General features: G+C 43.5%; 1 long non-coding RNA gene across 1 annotated transcript; it reads right to left on the reverse strand.

The window, feature by feature from the left end:
• Positions 1–10,540: 10,540 nt before the first annotated feature.
• On the reverse strand, positions 10,541–12,814 carry LOC115207113 (uncharacterized). The gene is made up of 5 exons (XR_003880916.1): positions 12,335–12,814; positions 11,405–11,444; positions 11,225–11,293; positions 10,979–11,058; positions 10,541–10,844 (listed from the first exon to the last, which is right to left on the reverse strand). It is a non-coding gene; the product is annotated as an uncharacterized LOC115207113 (long non-coding RNA).
• Between the last annotated feature and the right edge of the window lie 2,638 nt (positions 12,815–15,452).

Raw genomic sequence — 15,452 nt, forward strand, 5'->3', positions numbered from 1 at the left:
GGGACTGTAGTGTCGCCTCTTGCACTGAAATGCAATGCCTTAGAATGCTGTGCCACTCGGGAGACCAACTATGCTCAAAGGACAAATAGTTATGTGAAAATAAGTAATACGATTGCCCAGAATAATAATTCAGTACAAAATTACTTTTTCAAGACATGATTGAAGCTTCAAGTGCTTTATCTTTTATTTGCAAATTATTAAATGACAAAACATTAACAGATATGTCACATTTTTGTATTGATGAAGACAGTTCAAAGATCTGTAAGGTATTTATCATATTGTTCTTCACAATCAACAGAAATGTGGCGTTTATATTTCACATTTATGGAAAGAAATACAGGCAATGACTGCTAATGTTAGACATAGCACTCATAGAAAACCTCAGCCCAGGGCTCAATGCGATCCACCAGTCATTCATCATGCGAATGTACTGACCTGCGTCTATATTCAGATGATGGTATGGAAGGTTGTTCAAATCAAATTTATTTACATAGCCCTTCTTACATCAGCTGATATCTCAAAGTGCTGTACAGAAACCCAGCCTAAAACCCCAAACAGCAAGCAATGCAGGTGTAGAAGCACGGTGGCTAGGAAAAACTCCCTAGAAAGGCCAAAACCTAGGAAGAAACCTAGAGAGGAACCAGGCTATGAGGGGTGGCCAGTCCTCTTCTGGCTGTGCCGGGTGGAGATTATAACAGCACATGGCCAAGATGTTCAAATGTTCATAAATGACCAGCATGGTCAAATAATAATAATCATAGTAGTTGTCGAGGGTGCAACAAGTCAGCAACACAAAAGTAAGTGTCAGTTGACTTTTTCATAGCCGATCTTTGAGTATCTCTACCGCTCCTGCTGTCTCTAGAGAGTTGAAAACAGCAGGTCTGGTACAGGTACCACGTCCGGTGAACAGGTCAGTGTTCCAGCAGGTCTGGGACAGCAGGTCTGGGACAGGTAGCACGTCCGGTGAACAGGTCAGGGTTCCATAGCCGCAGGCAGAACAGTTGGAACTGGAGCAGCAGCACAGCCAGGTGGACTGGGGACAGCAAGGAGTCATCATGCCAAGTAATCCTGAGGCATGGTCCTAGGGCTCAGGTCCTCCGAGAGAGAGAAAGAAAGAAAGAAAGAGAGAATTAGAGAGAGCATATTTAAATTCACACAGGACACCGGATAAGACAAGAGAAATACTCCAGATGTGACAGACTGACCCTAACCCCCCGACACATAAACTACTGCAGCATAAATACTGGAGGCTGAGACAGGAGGGGTCAGGAGACACTGTGGCCCCATCCGATGAAACCCCCGGACAGGGCCAAACAAGTAGGATATAACCCCACCCACTTTGCCAAAGCACAGCCCCCACACCACTGGAGGGATATCTCCAACCACCAACCTACCATCCTGAGACAAGGCCGAGTATAGCCCACAAAGATCTCCGCCACAGCACAACCCAAGGGGGGGCGCCAACCTAGACAGGAAGACCACGTCAGTGACTCAACCCACTCAAGTGACGCATCCCTCCTAGGGACGGCATGGAAGAACACCAGTAAGCCAGTGACTCAGCCCCTATAATAGGGTTAGAGGCAGAGAATCCCAGTGAAGAGAGGGGAACCGGCCAGGCAGAGACAGCAAGATGAATTGAATCACAGTACAGTTGAGTTAAATGATATGATTGACAGTTGATTGGTTTTGGTTCGGATTGGCCAGCCTGTGGATAACGTAGTATGTATGTTTGTATGTTTTTCTACAGGGAGACCGAGGAATAGCAAATGATAACAAGCAATAATGACAGTAAATGAATGCATAATTACTGTATGCTATCAAATTATATAATAATAATAAATTGCTATATGAATTAAGCATTGCACTACATCTCCTCCTCATGGACTGCACCAGATTTATCAGATCTTGCTGTGAGATGTTACCCCACTCTTCCACCAAGGCACCTGCAAGTTCACGGACATTTCTGAGGGGAATGGCCCTAGCCCTTACCCTCCGATCCAACAGGTCCCAGACGTGCTCAATGGGATTGAGATCCGGGCTCTTCGCTGGCCATGGCAGAACACTGACATTCCTGTCTTGCAGGAAATCACGCACAGAACGAGCAGTATGGCTGGTGGCATTGTCATGCTGGAGGGTCATGTCAGGATGAGCCTGCAGGAAGGGTACCATATGAGGGAGGAGGTTGTCTTCCCTGTAATGCACAGCGTTGAGATTGCCTGCAATGACAACAAGCTCTGATATACCGCCCCAGACCATGACGGACCCTCCACCTCAAAATCGATCCCGCTCCAGAGTACAGTCCTCGGTGTAACGCTCATTCCTTCGACGATAAACGCGAATCTGACCATCACCCTTGGTGAGACAAAACCGTGACTCGTCAGTGAAGAGCACTTTTTGCCAGTCCTGTCTGGTCCAGCGATGGTGGGTTTGTGCCCATAGGCGACGTTGTTGCCGGTGATGTCTGTTGAGGACCTGCCTTACAACAGGCCTACAAGCCCTCAGTCCAGCCTCTCTCAACCTATTGCGGACAGTCTGAGCACTGATGGAGGGATTGTGCGTTCCTGATGTAACTCGGGCAGTTATTGTTGCCATCCTGTACCTGTCCCGCAGGTGTGATGTTCGGATGTACCGATCCTGTGCAGGTGTTGTTACACGCGGTCTGCCACTGTGAGGATGATCAGCTGTCCGTCCTGTCTCCCTGTAGCGCTGTCTTAGGCGTCTCACAGTACGGACATTGCAATTTATTGCCCTGGCCACATCTGCAGTCCTCATGCCTCCTTGCAGCATGCCTAAGGCACGTTCACGCAGATGAGCACGGACCCTGGGCATCTTTCTTTTGGTGTTTTTCAGAGTCAGTAGAGAGGCCTCTTTAGTGTCCGAAGTTTTCATAACTGTGAGCTTAATTGCCTACCGTCTGTAAGCTGTTAGTGTCTTAACGACCGTTCCACAGGTGCATGTTCATTAATTCTTTGTGGTTCATTGAACAAGCATGGGAAACAGTGTTTAAACCCTTTACAAGGAAGATCTGTGAAGTTGTTTGGATTTTTACGAATTATCTTAGAAAGACAGGGTCCTGTAAAAGGGACATTTCTTTTTTTGCTTAGTTAATAATAAATCAAACACCAAGATGCAAATGCATCTTGGTGTTTGAGCCCAGGTGCATCCTGTTTCCATTGATCATCCTTGAGATGTTTCTACAACTTGATTGGAGTCCACCTTTGGAAAATTCAATTGAATTCACATGATTTGGAAAGGCACACACCTGTCTATATAAAGTCCCCCAGTTGACAGTGCATATCAGAGCAAAAACCAAGCCATGAGGTCGAAGGAATTGTCTGTAGAGCTCCGAGACAGGATTGTGTCGAGGCACAGATCTGGGGAAGGGTACCAAAAAATGTCTGCAACATTGAAGGTCCCCAAGAACACAGAGGCCTCCATCATTCTTAAATGAAAGAAGTTTGGAAACACCAAGATTCTTCCTAGAGCTGGCCGCACGGCCAAAATGAGCAATCGGGGGAGAAGGACCTTGGTCAGGGAGGTGACCAAGAACCCGATGGTCACTGACAGAGCTCCAGTGTGAACAAGCTCTCCAAAACAATAGCAAACCCATTGGCAAGCACTGCCTATCTCAATTACTTAGGCTATGTCTAGGCAACTCTCAGCACCTGCGTCTTTTTATCAACGCAGTCCAGGATCATAAACCTGTCAAAACAAAAATTTGAATACAGGTAAAACAGCTAACCACAATTAGGGGCCAGTGCATGAGAGGACAAACAAATAGTTTGTAAGCAAGCCTATAGCGTGCAAGTTTTGTTCAGGCAACGCCTATACAAATATGCATTATAAATGTCATCATGACATGAGCCAACATAGGAGCTTACTATAGGCTTAAATACACTATATATATAAACGTACAGTTGAAGTCGGAAGTTTACATACACTTAGGTTGGAGTCATTTAAACTAATTTTTAAACCACTCCACAAATTGTAGACCTCCACAAGTCTGGTTCATCCTTGTGAGCAATTTCCAAACACCGGAAGGTACCACGTTCATCTGTACAAACAATAGTACGCAAGTATAAACACCATGGGACAACGCAGCCGTCATACCGCTCAGGAAGGAGACGCGTTCTGTCTCCTAGAGATGAATGTACTTTGGTGCGAAAAGTGCAAATCAATCCCAGAACAACAGCAAAGGACCTTGTGAAGATGCTGGAGGAAACAGGTAGAAAAGTATCTATATCCACAGTAAAACGAGTCCTATATCGACATAACCTGAAAGGCCGCTCAGCAAGGAAAAGGCCACTGCTCCAAAACCGCCATAAAAAAGCCAGACTACAGTTTGCAACTGCACATGGGGACAAAGATCATACTTTTTGGAGAAATGTCCTCTATTCTGATGAAACAAAAATAGAACTGTTTGGCCATAATGACCATTGTTATGTTTGGAGGAAAAATGGGGAGGCTTGCAAGCCAAAGAACACCATCCCAACCGTGAAGCACGGGGGTGGCAGCCTCATTTTGTGGGGGTGCTTTGCTGCATGAGGGACTGGTGCACTTCCCAAAATAGATGGCATCATGAGGTAGGAAAATGATGTGGACATATTGAAGCAACATCTCAAGACATCAGTCAGGAAGTTGAAGCTTGGTCGCAAATGGGTCTTCCAAATGGACAATGACTCCAAGCATGCTTCCAAAGTTCTGGCAAAATGGCTTAAGGACAACAAAGTGAAGGAATTGGAGTGGCCATCACAAAGCCCTGACCTCAATCCTATAGAAAATTTGTGGGCAGAACTGAAAAAGTGTGTGCGAGCAAGGAGGCCTACAAACCTGATTCAGTTACACCAGCTCTGTCAGGAGGAATGGGCCAAAATTCACCCAACTTATTGTGGGAAGCTTGTGGAAGGCTACCCGAAACGTTTGACCCAAGTTAAACATTTTAAAGGCAATGCTACCAAATACTAATTGAGTGTATGTAAACTTCTGACCCACTGGGAATGTGATGAAAGAAATAAAAGCTGAAATAAATCATTCTCTCTACTATTATTCTGACATTTCACATTCGTAAAATAAAGTGGTGATCCTAACTGACCTAAGACAGGGCATTTTTACTAGGATTAAATGTCAGGAATTGTGAAAAACTGAGTTTAAATGTATTTGGCTAAGGCGTATGTAAACTTCCGACTTCAACTGTATGTGGACAACCCTTGAAATGAGTGGATTCGGCTATTACAACCACAACCGTTGCTGACAGGCAGTGGCGGTTCTAGCTTGTATGGCTCTCGGGACGAACCCCCCGTTCAGCTCCCCCCACCAAAAAAAAGCACCGTTCTGCACTAACTGTCATTTTTATTCAGACAAATAAATAATCATAACATTTAAAACTACATAAATCTAAAAAGATATACAAAAAGAAGATATAAAAAAGAAGTAACAAAGACAAAAAGAAACACATTTGTGTTGATTTGGCACTCGAGCATCAATAAATTACATCACCCATCCCCCAACACTGTCAACCAAGAGTCAAGACTTAACCAATTCACCTTGGTGGTGTGCAGACTGGTTTTATGTTATTATTTTTGCACAAACCAGAAAAAAATGCAACAATATGTCTGTGAAACTATATATTCACAGTATTATGAATGAATTGTGGTTTATTTGGTAGCATTCCGTAGTGTGACTGATTTTACTAATTGCATTAGTACTGTACAAAGCTAGAGGTGTGCTATTTGATAGATTCCCCTGCTCCTCCTACCTCGGGTTTCCAGTGGGGAGACCTGAGGTCAACCTACCCCCGCCCCCCTCCCTATCTCATACTTCTAAGTGGGAGACCTTCCCAGGTAGTAGCCTACCTAGCTCACAAACTAGAATCAGGGCGCCCACTCCGACAAGGTTAATTGACCCACAGTCCCACACAGTGACATGATATCATTGATGTGACGTGCAAATGAGCAATAGAAAACCGATCATGCAAATGTCACCATTCCAAATGTTTTGGTGCGGGCACCCAGTGCCGCCCCCCCGGCAAGATGCTGCCCTGGGCGGCTGCCCATGTCGCCTCTATCTATATCCGCCACTGCTGACAGGTGTATAGAATCGAGCACACAGCCATGCAATCTCCATCGACAAACATTGGCAGTAGAATGGCCTTAATGAAGAGCTCAGTGACTTTCAACATGACATTGTGATAGGATGCCACCATTCCATCAAATCTCTGCCCTGCTAGAGCTGCCCCTGTAAGTGCTGTTATTGTGAAGTGGAAACATCTAGGAACAACAACGACTCAGTTGCGAAGTGGTAGGCCACCCAAGCTCACAGGTCGGGGCCGCAGAGTGTTGGTGTCGTCTGTACTCAGGTTGCAACACTCATTACCGTGTTCCAAACTGCCTCTGGAAGCAACATCAGCACAATAACTGTTCGTCGGGAGCTTCTTGAAATGGGTTTCCATGGCCGAGCAGCCGCACACAAGCCTAAGATCACCATGCACAATGCCAAGTGATGGCTGGAGTGGTGTTAAGCTCGCCGCCATTGGACTCTGGAGCAGTGGAAATGCGTTCTCTGGAGTGACGAATTACGCTTCACCATCTGGCAGTCCGACAGATGAATCTAGGTTTGGCGGATGCCAGGAGAACTCTACCTGCCCGAATGATTAGTGCCAACTGTAAAGTTTTGTGGAGGATGAACACTGGTCTGGGGCTGTTTTTCATGGTTCGGGCTAGGCCCCTTAGTTCCAGTGAAGGGAAATCTTAACGCTACAGCATACAATGACATTCTCGATGATTCTGTGCTTTCAACACTGTGGCAACAGTTTGCGGAAAACTTTTTCTGTTTCAGCATGACAATGCCCCTGTGATCAGTGTGGAAGAACTTGACTGGCCTCCACAGAGCCTAATCGCCCAACATTAATGCCCGACCTCATGAATGCTCTCGTGGCTGAATGGAAGCAAGTCCCAGCAGCAATGTTCTAACATCTAGTGGAAAGCCTTCCCAGAAGAATGGAGGCTGTTATAGCAGCAAAGGGGGGACCGACTCCATATTAATGCCCATGATTTTGGAATGAGATGTTCGACGAGCAGGTGTCCACAATCCTTTGGTCATATAGTGTATATGAGCCGAGGCTGTTCGATTTAACAAGGGATTACCGTTTATCAGTGGGGAAGCCCGCGAATCCCGCAAAGACGCATCAAACCATAAAGAGGCAAGCCAACATGGCTTTATACTCATTAATGTAAGTTTCCAATCTAGAGCAGTTCTCACTTTTGTGAGAATGAACCACTATAGCTATCCCTCTAGTGGTGTGGGGGCTGAGCTTTGGCAAAGTGGGTGGGGTTATATCCTGCCTGTTTGGCCCTGTCCGGGGGTATCATCGGATGGGGCCACAGTGTCTCCTGACCCCTCCTGTCTCAGCCTCCAGTATTTATGCTGCAGTAGTTTATGTGTCGGGGGGCTAGGGTCAGTCTGTTATATCTGGAGTATTTCTCCTGTCTTATCCGGTGTCCTGTGTGAATTTAAATATGCTCTCTCTAATTCTCTCTTTCTTTCTTTCTCTCTCTCGGAGGACCTGAGCCCTAGGACCATGCCTCAGGACTACCTGGCATGATGACTCCTTGCTGTCCCCAGTCCACCTGGCCGTGCTGCTGCTCCAGTTTCAACTGTTCTGCCTGCGGCTATAGAACCCTGACCTGTTCACCGGACGTGCTACCTGTCCCAGACGTTCATCTGTTGATGCTGGCGCACGCCCTAAGGAATCCGGAAATCCCCGAAGTGTGTATTTCCGAGGAGAGCTGAAAACACCCGAGGTTCCTCAAGAATCATTGGTGTCTGGTAAGTTGGATACTCCAGAGCCCATGCAACTGGGAAGAGCTAGATTATCAGTTGGGGAACGCTCTAATTGTTCTAACTGTTGTCTGTACTGTGGAAGTGTGGTACATTATATAGCCACCTGCCCTGTTAAGAAACCCTTTTCTCTAGTGGGTACAAGTACTCTGGTGAGCCAGACTGAGAGTCCACTAATTCCCATCACCCATACACCCTTTTTTGTGATTCTGCTGTGGGGAGACCAGTCTAAGTCTCTCCGGGTGCTCATAGACTCTGGGGCTGATGAGAGTTTTATGGATGCCACCATGGTTTCTGAATTAGGTATTCCCACTCAACCTCTGTCCCCATGGATGCTAGGGCACTGGACGGCCGCTCAATTGGAAGAGTCATCCATAGCACAGTGCCCGTTCAGATACGGGTTTCAGGAAACCACAGTGAGACCATACAGTTCCTCCTCATCGATTGTTCTGGGATTGTCTTGGCTCCAAAAACACAACCCTGTTATTGACTGGACCACAAGCTCCATCCTGGGTTGGAGCACGTTTTGCCATTGCCTTAAAGCGGCACAGCCATCCCCGAGATGTCCTCCTCAGGGCATAAGCAAAGGCACTGGTTAGAAGGAGCAGAACAGCCATTTTGGTTTGGACCGACCATAAAAATGTGGAATACCTCCGTACAGCCAAGCACCTTAACTCCAGGCAGGCCCGGTGGGCTTTGTTATTTACAAGATTTAACTTCACCATTTCCTACCACCCAGGGTCCGAAAATATGAAGCCTGACACCCTCTCCCGCCAATACAGTTCCTCTCCCACACCCTCGGTCTCCAAAGCCATTCTCCCTACCTCCTGCCTTGAGGCTTCAGTGGGTTGGGGTATTGAAAGATTGGTACACAAGGCACAGCGTTCCCAGCCTGAACCTGAAGGGGGCCCGGCTAACCGGTTGTTTGTCCCAAACTCAGTCCAGTCCCGGGTCCTGAAATGGGCTGACCTGTCATCCAGGTTCCCGTTGAACCCTAGCCTTCCTCCGACAACGTTTCTGGTGGCCCACAATGGTTCCTGACGTCTCTGCCTTCATCGCCGCATGCACTGTGTGTGCTCAGAACAAGACTCCACTGCAAGCTCCTTCAGGCCTCCTTCAGCCACTACCTGTCCCTCATCGTCCCTGGTCCCATATCTTCGCTACCCCTCGTTCATTCCCCCATCATACTTTACTTCATTTATTTAATCTGTTATATCTGTGAAAATATTTTTTGCTATAGTTTAGGTTCAGTTTCGAGACAATTATCGAGTGATTATCAACAGGGAACCTTCAACTATTGGGAGAAGAAGTGGAGCAGGCTCTACTGTCAGGCGGAGAAACGACCAGAGGCACAACAATCACTGGGGACAGGGGGGACATGTCCCCCCCACATTCTGAAATTGCATTTTTGTCCCCCTCCAATTTTATCATTGGAATGTGATACAAAACAAGGCTACGGTGTGCTTTAGGACCATGCGGATGCCTCCGAGTGGTCGGGTAGGCTGTTTGGAGTTTTTATTCGACTGGACAATCTTTATTTTTTTTTTAAGTTATGTCCCCCACACTTCTAAAACCAAAGTTGCGCCCCTGGAAACTGCTATTTCACCAGAGAAAGCATCTGAGCACGTGAAACAGAGCCCCTCTGTCTTATTACAGGTAGCCCATGTATCTGATGCTGTCTGGACTAAAAGAGTTTGACATGCCAAATTGTTGGAGGAGATCCTCCCAAAGCTTAGAATCCTTAGCCTATTATAATATAGATTGTCTTTATTTTTAAGTTATGTAACAACATTCCAAACTTGTTTAGTATTATCTAGTCCAAATAAATTGTCTTATCCAATTCTGCCCACACTGATCTTCCTCATATCTTGCAAAGGGTAATGGGATAGCTTGAAAGTAATTTGGCTACAATGTGCTGTCTAAATGTAAAAAATATGACTTAGGTGACATCGCCAATGAACCCCATTTCAAACAGGCTGAACTAAATCAAGGCTAAGACAATACATCTGTAAATAATGTTGACATGATTCGGTTAGGGAAGTCTTAGTCGCACCATTTCACATCTAGCTAAGGAGTTGTTTGCGTCAATGAGCAGTATGTCAGAAGTTTCACAATCGGCACGAAAGCTTGCATAAATTTGTCCAACAATAGTTAGCTTGCTACTGAGCCAACCAACCACCTACTGAGTGCTGCACACACAATGTTGAATGCTTCCAACACTAAAAAGTAAAGGTTCCTGGAGTATCCTTTAGGGGTTCTTCAAATTTAAACTGTGGGGGAACCCCTATAAGTTCTTCGAAGAACCCTTGAAAAAGGTTATTCAAAGAACCCCTTATAATGGTTCCTCGAATAACCTTTTGGTGTTCATTTTTTTAACTCCCTGTCCACCCTCCCTCCATTATAAAAAAAATATTTTAATAATAATAACAATATTTATTTTAATAATTAATTGTTTATTTAGTGGCACCACAAATGTGAATTCATATTTACAAAACAATTTACCAAACAAAACACATTACAAAATTGCAACATTTCTGCAGACATATCAGACCATAATAAATAATACATTTACTTTGTATAACGCTTTTCATAAAACTTTTTTTTATATAAAATAATGATGTACAATAAAAACAACATACATTAAAAATGAATCATAGGTAAACTAAAAATATTGTAGACTTGATGCTAAATACAGATTTTTTGCTTTAATGTTTGTGTGTGTGTCCAACAACCACTTGCCCAACAATCACTTAGTTAAATTAGGAAGTTTTCCATCTTTATGACCGGCCCTGGTGAAAGTAACTTAAGAACATAAGTATTTTTCTGAAATTTTTGGGGGAAATTTAACTGAAAATAAAAAATACAGCCCTAGCAGAGCCCCAAGTCCCATGGGGACGTCCTCTAGGGCGTGAATGTTCTCCCCATCAAAGAAAGGCCAGCGTGATTTCACTCTCATGGTGAAATGGATTTCCGCCGATGTGCAGTAAAAGAGTGGGGAGCGGTGAAATCTGTGTTAACAAAAGTAAGAGAAGATTAATACACATACAATTAAAAAAGAACATAACAAATGTTCAGCTGTAGTTTTATATAAGCATGCACACTTATGTTTATGAAGAAACAGATTATTTGTGCATAGGCATACCTTGTCATGGACATAAAGGCCACTCGTGTCCTCATTGAAGAAGTAGGGCAAGAGCAGGATCACTGCTGTGGTCTCGAGTCCTAGTAAAGTAAAGCATTAATGGCTACATTAGAGAAAGCGAAGGAATAAGAGCAAATACCCCTGTGTGTCTCTTCTGTATTGCCCTTCAGGGATTGTTGAAATAGCTGGATGATGTCCTCACCCCTGCCTCGCCTCTCTACCTCTGCTATAATTTTGCCAACTAACCTTGCGGAGTCCTTGAATTATCTTTTCGTCTATATCCATTCCATGGCCTTGATTCATTTCTGAGAAGATCTGAAAAGATAATTTGCACACATTTGTATGCTAATAGATTTCAGTTTGTATTGCCTGCTGTATAGGTTAAATGTACACTTCAAATGCAGCTGTCCAACAACATATCCTTACCTTCTTCTTGATCCCAATTGCATTGTGTCCATGTTCTGTCCTATAAGAATTTCAAAGTAAGAGAAAATGTGTCAAAGAAAAAAAAGTCTTACAAGCATTTCATTTTTTATTTTATTTAATAGTGAAAGATAAAGGGCATCGACATACAATTGAATGCAAAATAGACAAACATATTGGAGAAAGCGCTAGCCAATACAGTACTGCCATACAGTAACAGTACTGCCATACAGGCCTAATATCACATTTCAAGCTATCTTTGTACACACATTGTTCAATATTTTATCAGGCTGAATTGAAAGATTATACGCAACATTTTGCTGCGTGGCAACACTGTGTTTGGATTCTGAAGGGCATGCATTTACACAAAAGAGGTAGTCTAGTCACTGTATTAATATATGTATTTGAATCCCATGTATTGTACATGTAATGTTATGCCCCCTTGTGAGTTCCTAATAGTATTACATGCTCTAGCATGCTATATAAAGACGAAGCACTCCTTTCACCGATTCAGTTCATTGTAAGATCTCGACCGGGCAGGTCACCGTCGTTAGTAGGTTGGCTGTTTTGTTGGTTAGCTAGCTAACGTCAACGAAGCTAACGTTAGCTAGTTCATTCTCACAAAAGTGAGAACTGCTCTAGATTGGAAACTTACGTTAATGAGTGTAAAGCCATGTTGGCTTTATGGAAACGATATACAATATATGGGACAGAATATAGTTCAGGAAATCATACCAACATAATCTGCCTAGTTAGGACATAACGTCAGCTATTTACGTTAATTCTTCTGAACTATAGCTAACTAACGTGACAGCTAACGTTATGGAAACTATTCACAGAAGACCATAATTGTGTTCGTTATTCGTTAGTATTGTATATTATTAGATAAATTATTTCGATACATATTCAGAGCCAAACATCAACCCAACTTACCTTTTTAACTGTTGTCGCATTCAAACTTGGCAAAGTTCCCCGAAGAACTACAGCAATAATGGGGGTTCCTTGATGAACCCCACCTCCTAAGTTATTTGAAGAACCTTGTGGGGCTGTTTTTCATTGCCAATAACCCTAAGGTTCTTCGAGGATCTTAGAAGAACTCCACATTGAATCCCACATTTTTAGAGTGAACAAAAAGCTAGCTAGCAAGTTAATGTAGTAGCGTTGCTAATATTATTTTGAGTTTTCGTGAAGCAGCACTTTCTGCCCTGAGTCATTTCAGTAGCCTCCCTACTGTGCTCAGCTGTCCTGAACCAGTATCTGTGTTACAGACCTCTAATGCCCAGGAAGCTCAGATTTAAACTCCCAGCTCTACAAGTGTTACAATGTCAAAATAAGTGTGTTGATCACCAAATATGGAGTTTCGCTGAGCAACTATCTTCATTTACTCCCGTTATGGCCGGTATGTACTTCCAAAAAAGGTCTAAATAGAAATGTACAAATAAACGGGGGGGAAATGATTCGGCACCTCCAATGTATTAAGCTGTTGTAGATTTCCGACCTGTGCAGGCAGTAATGAGTGATCGGAGGTGATGAATAGGCATTTTGGGGGGTGCTTGTACATTTTTTGGGGAAGTATATACCGGCCGTAACGTGAGCAAATTAAGATAGTTGCTCAGCTGTCCCAATGATCAGTGGTGTAGCTGGAAATTCATTGGTGGGTGGGCCTGCAGATATTTGGGTTGGCCCCCCAGAAAATAAATAATAATGTTTTTTTTGTTTGGGGGAAAGCAGCTAACTTCCTACAATTCTACATGTTTTGCTATGGGGCAAAGACAAAATGTGCAGTTGTATTGCTCATCTCATGCTATTCTACACATTTTGCTATGAGGCTCAGACAAAATGTAGCATTTTTAAAGCTAATTAAAGCTAAAAAATCTAGGTGTTTTGACTGTGATAAAGGCACTGGATTAGCTGTCTTGTTTGCTAAATGAACAAATAAAATAGACAGTGGAATGTTGTATAGAAGCACAGTAAAATATGCCTCAATGCAGTCATATTCATGGCTTGTTGGGGGTTTGGCTTTGTTAGTTATTTTTGGCAACCAATCTCTTGAGAGTGAATGTCATTCCAGTTCATCTGTTCTGTTATATTTAATAAAATCTGACTAACTCAGTGCACTGATCTATGGAGTGATTTCTGATAACAGTGAACATTCCCTCTTAATGGCGAAGGTGCATATAGATGGAGGAATTCAAATATAATGTCTTCGTTTGAGCACTATCCACACCATTTAAACTATGGTGCGCAACGTGGTTCAATGTGCCTATGAGTAACAGAAAGCACTGTACAATACGGCAAACTTAGCAAATAATGTGTTTGTGGTAAGTACATGGGGGCCACAATCTTTATGCACCTTCACCATTTTAGGGCTGCATGTCTTCAACTTCAGGGTAATTGAAACAGGCTGAGCAGCAAGCTTTTTATGTCAGTAAAGATAGAGCTAGTAAGCTAGCTACAGTATAAGCTAAGCAGCTGATACCAGCAACTTGTTAGCAACACTAAAAAAGTACTTCCGGATCACAGAATTTCAGAAATGTTCTTAAAAAAAAAAGGCCCCCACATAATAGTATAAAAATGAACCTGTATTTATTCATTATTAGGGCTGTTAAGGTGGCCATATTATCGCCACACCGGCGGTCACGAGTCATGACAGCAGTCAAATCTTGTCACGGTTATTAGGCTGCTGATGGTCATTAGTAGCTACCACACTTCCTAACTGCCAGGTACTGTCACGTCCTGACCAGCAGAGGGAGCAATTGTATTAGTTTTGGTCAGGACGTGGCAGAAGTTTTTGTGTTATGTGTAGATTGGTTTTTTGGACTCCCAATTGAAGGCAGGTGTGTTGAGTTGCCTTTGATTGGGAGTCCTATAAACAGGTGTGTGTTTTTCTTTGGGGTTGTGGGTAGTTGTTTTTACACTGCGTTTGTTAGCCTGCAAAACTGTTCTTGTCGTGAGTATCATTTATTGTTTTTCACTGTGGATACTTTACTTGTGTTTATTAAAAGTATGAGTATTCACATTCCCGCTGCGCCTTGGTCCATTCCTGACGACAAGCCTTACAGGTACACTCTATTGTCCCTCTAATCACTCTGACATCAATTCAAATCTAATCAAATACTTAATGAGAGCCCATGAGCTCATGTTGTGCAACATTTCTATAGGCTTTACAATTGTGTGAGAAAACAGAGTTTTGATGGCCTCTATTAAAAAGAGGAGGATCCCATCAGCTTTATATAGGCTAGGCCTACTATATTTATTTATAAACTTTCCTAATATTAAGCACATATGGGTTAATATTGCTTCAGTCCCTCATGCAATAACCCCCTATATAGATTCTACAGACCCTATTGAGTATTCCCAACCCCACTTTTACATTGGCACATAGAATAGTTTTCTCTATAAGCCAATATGTCATTTATGCACATAGAATAGTACTCTCTATAAGCCAATATGTAATTTATCTACAGTGTATTGCATTGGGACCAATGGAATGGGTGAAGTAGCAAGTGGCCCTCGCTTCATACTCGTCGCCAAACTCACAGGCTCCAGGTCATCTACAAGTCTCTGCTAGGTAAAGCCTCGCCTTATCACAGCTCACTGGTCACCATAGCAGCACCCACCCATAACACGTGCTCCAGCAGGTATATCTCACTGGTCACCCCCAAAGCAAATTCTTCCTTTGGCCGCCTCTCCTTCCAGTTCTCTGCTGCCAATGACTGGAACAAACTGCAAAAATCACTAAAGCTGGAGACTCTTACATCCCTCACTAGCTTTAAGCACCAGCTGTCAGAGCAGCTCACAGATGTCTGCACCTGTACATAGCTCATCTGTAAATTAGCCCATCTAATCTACTTCATCCCCACACTGTATTTATTTATTTAGCTTGCTCCTTTGCACCCCAGTATCCCTACTTGCACATACATCTTCTGCACATTCTACCATTCCAGTGTTTAATTGCTATATTGTAACTACTTCGCCACCATGGCCTATTTATTGCCTTACCTCTCTTATCTTACCTCATTTGCACATGCTGTATATAGATTTTTGTACA

This window comes from Salmo trutta, chromosome 14 (genome assembly GCF_901001165.1).
Source record: "Salmo trutta chromosome 14, fSalTru1.1, whole genome shotgun sequence".
NCBI lineage: Eukaryota > Metazoa > Chordata > Actinopteri > Salmoniformes > Salmonidae > Salmo > Salmo trutta.